The 6,471-nt window shown below is 34.0% G+C and overlaps 1 protein-coding gene across 1 annotated transcript in view; it reads right to left on the reverse strand.

The window, feature by feature from the left end:
- Window positions 1-6,471, reverse strand: part of LOC125673400 (E3 ubiquitin-protein ligase Midline-1-like) — a 51,195-nt gene that overhangs the window by 30,207 nt on the left and 14,517 nt on the right. The gene's annotated exons all lie outside the window — the stretch shown is intronic.

The following is a 6,471-nucleotide window of genomic DNA, read 5'->3' on the forward strand; positions in this document are numbered from 1 at the left end:
TTACGTATGTTGTCCCAGTAGCACGACTTTACGCGCCTTTAATTTGAAGAGTTCCACTAATGGAAATGATAAGTATTGGGGATCAATACTTTACAATGAAATATATAGGATTTTTAAAAAAAAATCTTCTCAAGAACAGCAAAGGCATCATTAAACATATTGATATGGAAGCATCCTTAGTTAGTCTAGATTCAAGTTTGTTACGACTCCAAGGGGTTGGATGGGACCACATTTTTAAAAATCTTCCTACTAAGCACATCCTTGGTAGGTCAGATGTGCATTGTGGCCTATGGGCCTCATTCTCACATATAGCTTAATTATGCTTGCTACTCAGTTTTAGAATGTTTCAACAGCTAACACATTTCATTACCTCAAATTGAAGGTATAACATATGCTTCTGGATTACAAATAATACCATCCAACATATTATATCCTTCATTTAATTCGATCTTGCATTAGAATCCATGTCATTCACTGCCAAACGTCACCTCGTTTCAGTACCTTCAGTACTTTGATTTAATTCAATGTTAAATAACATTATGTTGTATAATTGTATTAAATGTATCACAATAATGCTACATTGTGTAGTTATAAATAAAACCGATATATCTTTTGATATACGTGTATTGAGATGCAATTACAAGCACATGTTCATCGTAACGTCAAAACGGTCTTCTTTTTACGTCTGTGACAAAACGTGTTGACATTTATTTTTTGTTGGAATTTTGTAATTATTAGACTGCATATATTTTGAATTAAAGAAAACACTTTTTCAAGAGATACACATTCATTAAAAATCATAACATTTCTTAATTTTTGTTAATATCAATCTCTACGGATGATTGATTTTGAAACAGTTATTCAATTTCAATTAACATAATACGATTACGGCAAGGTGTGACATTCAGTGTTGACTCCGTAGATTGTCTCAAAAACAAACAAATTTTAACAGAATCAACTCAAATTTTTTGTTACGATGAAATTTTGATTTGCACATTCCGTAAATGATGTTCAAAAGGTGCACATTACTAAAAATGCATTCTTAAGTTACTTTAATTCAATACATATCTTAATTATCTGTGACGTTTTGAACGTCAAATTATCACTGTGACACATAGCTATACATTCGATACCATTTTAACTTTTACAATAAACTACATGTCATGTTAAAATTTTGTTCAAAAATATATTTAAAAATAATATAAAAACCTATTTCTAAAATCGTTTTTATTTAATACAGACCGTTAACTCAATATAACCAAAAAACCTCTATTAACAGCCATTTTCAAATTGTAACTTGAGACGTTGTGACACATAATCTAATGAGCATAACCGCAATGAATAATCCACATATCAAACACCTATAATACAATATTCACCGTTTCTTAAGTATAGTTATTTTCATATTAAAATCACTTATCCAAAGATTAATTTAAATTTTGAATAAATAATTCAGAATTCTCTCCAATATCCAAATGTACTTACAAAATGTATCATGGACATTGTCTATTTTCCTAACGTTAAGGCTTATCTACACTTCCATTCTTGCATTGTGAATCAGCGTCTACAGCGTACAGATTATGTGACATCATAATTTTAATAACTTATACTATCAACATCACCATCTTAATTATTCAGCAAAATTTTATGTTTGTATCACTAGTTTTAATAAAGCTATTAACATTTTAGTAAGGTGTGTGCGACACCGTCGTTACCTGTCTACATGCAATATTTACGTAAATATCAGAATATCCAAGCTAATACATTTTAATAATTCGCATCTTAATCAGATGTATTGATATCGAATGGATAGAATGTAAAATTGTCGTCAAAATGATATGTAACTTTCGTATAGTAAAGTATTTTTATTAATATAAAACAGCGTAAATGCTAACGTAATGCTATAAAATACCTTTTGACACCAACAGCGTGCGCGACGTCAATACTCGTCATCTGACCAATAATATCAAATTAGTTGTTGTCACCATTTGGCGTCTTTTGTCCGTTGACTAAATTCCACATGAGAACCACTGAATGAAAATTAACCAAACGGGGTAGATTTCTTCCAGAATTGATGTTTCCCTAAATCAGATTCGTTAAGATACTTGTGAGAGTAGATGCCCTACAAAACCTACTTCTTTCTCAAAAATCATAAAACATTGCTATAAAACAAAGCAAACATTTTCTCTCTAAACTGCTATTATGAAAGGTACCTGCAATTTGATACCGGTTTTTTCTATGCAAAGAAATAACAGCCCATAAAACATTATGTTGACACAAGCATCACTCGAAACATCCGTGTATACAAAGTGAAGTGTCTTACCTACTGTAACGTTTGCTTTGAAATGTTTTAGAAGAGAGCTTAAGAAGGGACAACCCTCAGATTGTAAAATGCTGATAAACCTGAACGGAAGTAGGTATAACCAGAGACCATACTCAAGCATCTTCGCTAGCCAAGGGTTTTCGGTCCACTCCGCTCCGGAGCGGAGTGGACCGAAAACCCTTGGCTAGCGAAGATGATACTCAAGTAATCTCTCTTTAATGTTAAATACCAAACAAAAACAACAAAAGCAAAACAAGTGACCGATGTCAATAAAGCTATGTTGAATTTTCATATACAAAGTCCGTTTCCCCTTTTAATTGTTGGTAAACTTTGTCGCATTCTTTATATTCACACCTGTGCTGAGTTCTTTCTATCTGTAAAATACAAAATAATAGAATAAATAGTGTATGTTGTATTGGGATGGAAATGAAAACACTCAATGAATCTTTGCATAGGAACAGCTGAAGTTAGCGGTAAAAAAAACCCTTTAATATAGTATCAGTACTTGTATTTTTTCCACAGGCACCTGAAGTATGGATATTACTACCTCCCCCCCCCCCCTTTGATAATTTGGGGGGGGGGGTTCCAATAAATTCTCTGAAATGTGTGAATTCCCGGTCTATCTCATCCCTCTCTTGCTTCATGTAATCGTTTCACGCTTTTTGTAAGCTTTAGAGATTGAGAGATTGGCCTTCTACCGGTATAATAAAATACGTATAAAACACAGGCACTTGTTTCATACATGAGTCCCCCCTCCTTAATAATACAACAGGTACTTGTTTCATACATCATGAGTCACCCTCCTTATTAAGGAGGGGACTCATGATGTATGAAACAAGTGCCTGTGGTATTATTAAGGAGGGGGGACTCATGTATGAAACAAGTGCCTGTGGTATTATTAAGGAGGGGGGACTCGTGTATGAAACAAGTGCCTGTGGTTTAAAAAGAGAAATTATTGCCACAAAAATTATCATAAAAGGGGAAGGGTAGTAATATCCATACTTCAGGTGCCTGTGTTTTTTGTAGAAAATGGGTCTAAGAAGTAATTGACAAACAGTGTTCTCCACACACAAAAAGTTTGCATAATAAACACAGACGCAGTGTTACATGAAATACTACTTGCATGGTTTTCAAATGTTTCCGGTACCGAGTAATATAAACTTAATCCTAGTCGCATGACATTGGTTTCTTGATAAACCAGATCATTGAAAATACCAAAAAATTGGACACTACAGGTTGCTTCCCTTTTGTAATAACAAAAGATGCAGCGGGTGTGTATTAACCAACTTTTCCTCTAAATCATATCCAATCCATTAAATCATAACTTATCCCCTAAAGCATTACCTGACCCGTTTGGATAGACATTTTGGCAAAATACAAACACCAACATGAAAATAGTAGAATACTTTAATTTTAACTTGCACAAATCGTCCGTAGAGTGGTCAACTTATTTCTACTGGTTAGCTGATTGAGCCGATATTGACCCTGACAATCGAGAGTTGTGAGAAATTTTCAAATTCAACCTCCTTCTGCTCTCGGAAAATCACCTCGTATCGTCTTGCCGCTTTAGATATGGGTAATTGTGGTTATTTCGTGTACTTTAATCATTTCTACAGCTGACTACATTCCCCGATTTTCGTCAACAGTGGTTAAATTATTATAAATAAGAAAAACTCAGATCTACCTACCTGTCGAAGCGGCGTGTTGTTCTCTTTTAACTCATAACCGGAAACACTCCAAACGAATTTTCTTACATAACCGATACATTATGATTTAGGACATGGGTAGCCGTGATATAGGATTTATGAGATTGGTCACCGTTCGTTATCTTCAACTTTCACTGAAAAGTGTAAATATAAATGGTTTTAGTATTGAAACTTTTCATCATTAATATGAAAGAACCCACATGGATTGGAGTTACTGACCAAGGAGGCGAAGATAACTGGCGGTCAATCACCACGGGAGAGAACGTACCGTACACCAATTGGTCCACAAACAACCCCGACGATAACCAAGGAACTCAGCATTGTGGGACACTGAACTGGAATGGTAACGGTTACTGGGACGACGATACCTGTACGAACGAATTCCCCTTCATCTGCGAAGTAGGAGGTAAAACATCCTTCAATTGAAAGAATAGATACTTTCAATTAAATTTAGACGTTAAAATACACATATCTATCAATCTCTAAATGACCCTCCCCTTGTTGACCGCCGCGGTGGTTTAGAGGTTAGAGCGTTGGCCCTGCCTGCAGAAGGTCGGGGTTCGAATCCCAGCTTCGACAGACTTATGTCGTGAAAACAGGTAGTGACAGTTCCATCGCCAAACGCTCGGCATCAGGTGTGAATGTCACGAGTCCTCGGAGATGACCTTAGAAACAGATGCCCCGTGTCACAGTAGGTGTGGCACGCTAAAAAACCCTCACTGCTCAATGGCGGTAAGCGCCGAGCAAAGGCCTAATTTGGAAGTATTTCATCGGTCTTGGTGACGTCTCCTTATGAGTGAAAAATTACCGAGAAGGACGTTAAACAATTTACAATCAATCAGTCACCAACCCACCAACCCCGTCTTTCAGTACTTTCATTTTAAATAGAAATGTTTATACACCAACAACAGAAATAATGCAGCAACTTAGATGGATGCCTCTGTCAGACTATTTTGTATATAGAACCATCATTATTGTCTTCAAAGTTTTACATCGTCTAACCCCCGATTATTTAGATGTTGTTTTTTTTTCAGTATGTTCATGAAATTAGCAATAGATCTACCAGATTAAGTCAAAGTAATTCATTATACATCCAAAGAGCAAAGACACATTATTTTAGAAGATCTTTTACAATTTACGGTTCACGGTTATGGAATAATATAGCAGAAGTTTTAAAATATTACCCAACATTGGAAACTTTTAAATCCGCTTCTCCTAGAATTTTTTTTTCATTCACGAAATTAAAACCATATAGATTTGTTTTTGATTATTTTCAGTTTTATTTTTTTTTCATTTATCTATTTATTTATTTCCAGTTTTAAATACGTAAATAGCGTACATGTATGTATAGAACATACCTTTATATAGCCTACTATTCTATATTGTGTCTGTCTAATACTGCTGTCTGTATATATGTTTTCACGACCACAATGTAAACTAGTTTTTAAACTAATTGTGCTATCCTGTTTAAATAAAGGACATTATTATTATTATTATCATTATTATTATTATTATTATTATCATTATTATTATTATTATTATTATTATTATCATTACAGCTCGAGCATTGGGATGGACCTAATATAAATCTATGTATATCATTTGTCATTTACAAATCAATTAGGGGTGGGGGGGGGGGGGTGTTATCTTCAGGGGTTTGGAATGACTGCTTGTCTTCGTATCTGAATAATGCGAGAAAAGTAAATTCAAATTAATCTTGTAGCCAAAGCGTAAAAAATGTGGCGTGGATCTACAATATTCTAACAATTTAATAAGTGTGTGGAGTGGCCGGAAGATTAAGTTTACACTGATATTTTGAAATAATGATTTTAGGTTAGCATAATTTACAGTAGCGGATCTAGTGGGTGGGTTTTATTTGAACGTTATCAACCAAATATTTGCTCTTTTGCGGTCTTCAATTCACCTCCCTTTTTGAAAGAATTTTCTGGATCCGCCACTGATTTGTTATCAAGACATGTTAATTTAGAATGTCGGTCAACCCGCCCCTAAGGTCAATCTGGCCCCTGTCGATCCGGCCCCCAAGTCATTACGGCCAAAATTACCGTAGTCAGTCAGTCCGTCCCCATATACTTTTTATAGATAATTTCTATTTATGATTTATGTAATGGGGTGGGAAGTACATTTATGTTTTATAAATGATGAAACATTGTTTAATATGATAAATAAAAAACGTATTAATTCATCAAATTTGAATTAAAGCAATACAAGTTAAATTGATTCAAAATAAAAGATCAAATATAATAACATAGACAATTTTATATTTTTTTCATACTTTTAATACTCAAAATTTACATGATGTAATATTTTAAAATAAATTAAATGTGTAGGTAGAATCTATCTAAATCTAAATCATGGTTATAATCACTTCAAACAATATAATTATATTGATGTTTGGATGAAAATTATAGCATTAACTGTAAA

The sequence above is a fragment of the Ostrea edulis genome, chromosome 9, assembly GCF_947568905.1.
Source record: "Ostrea edulis chromosome 9, xbOstEdul1.1, whole genome shotgun sequence".
NCBI lineage: Eukaryota > Metazoa > Mollusca > Bivalvia > Ostreida > Ostreidae > Ostrea > Ostrea edulis.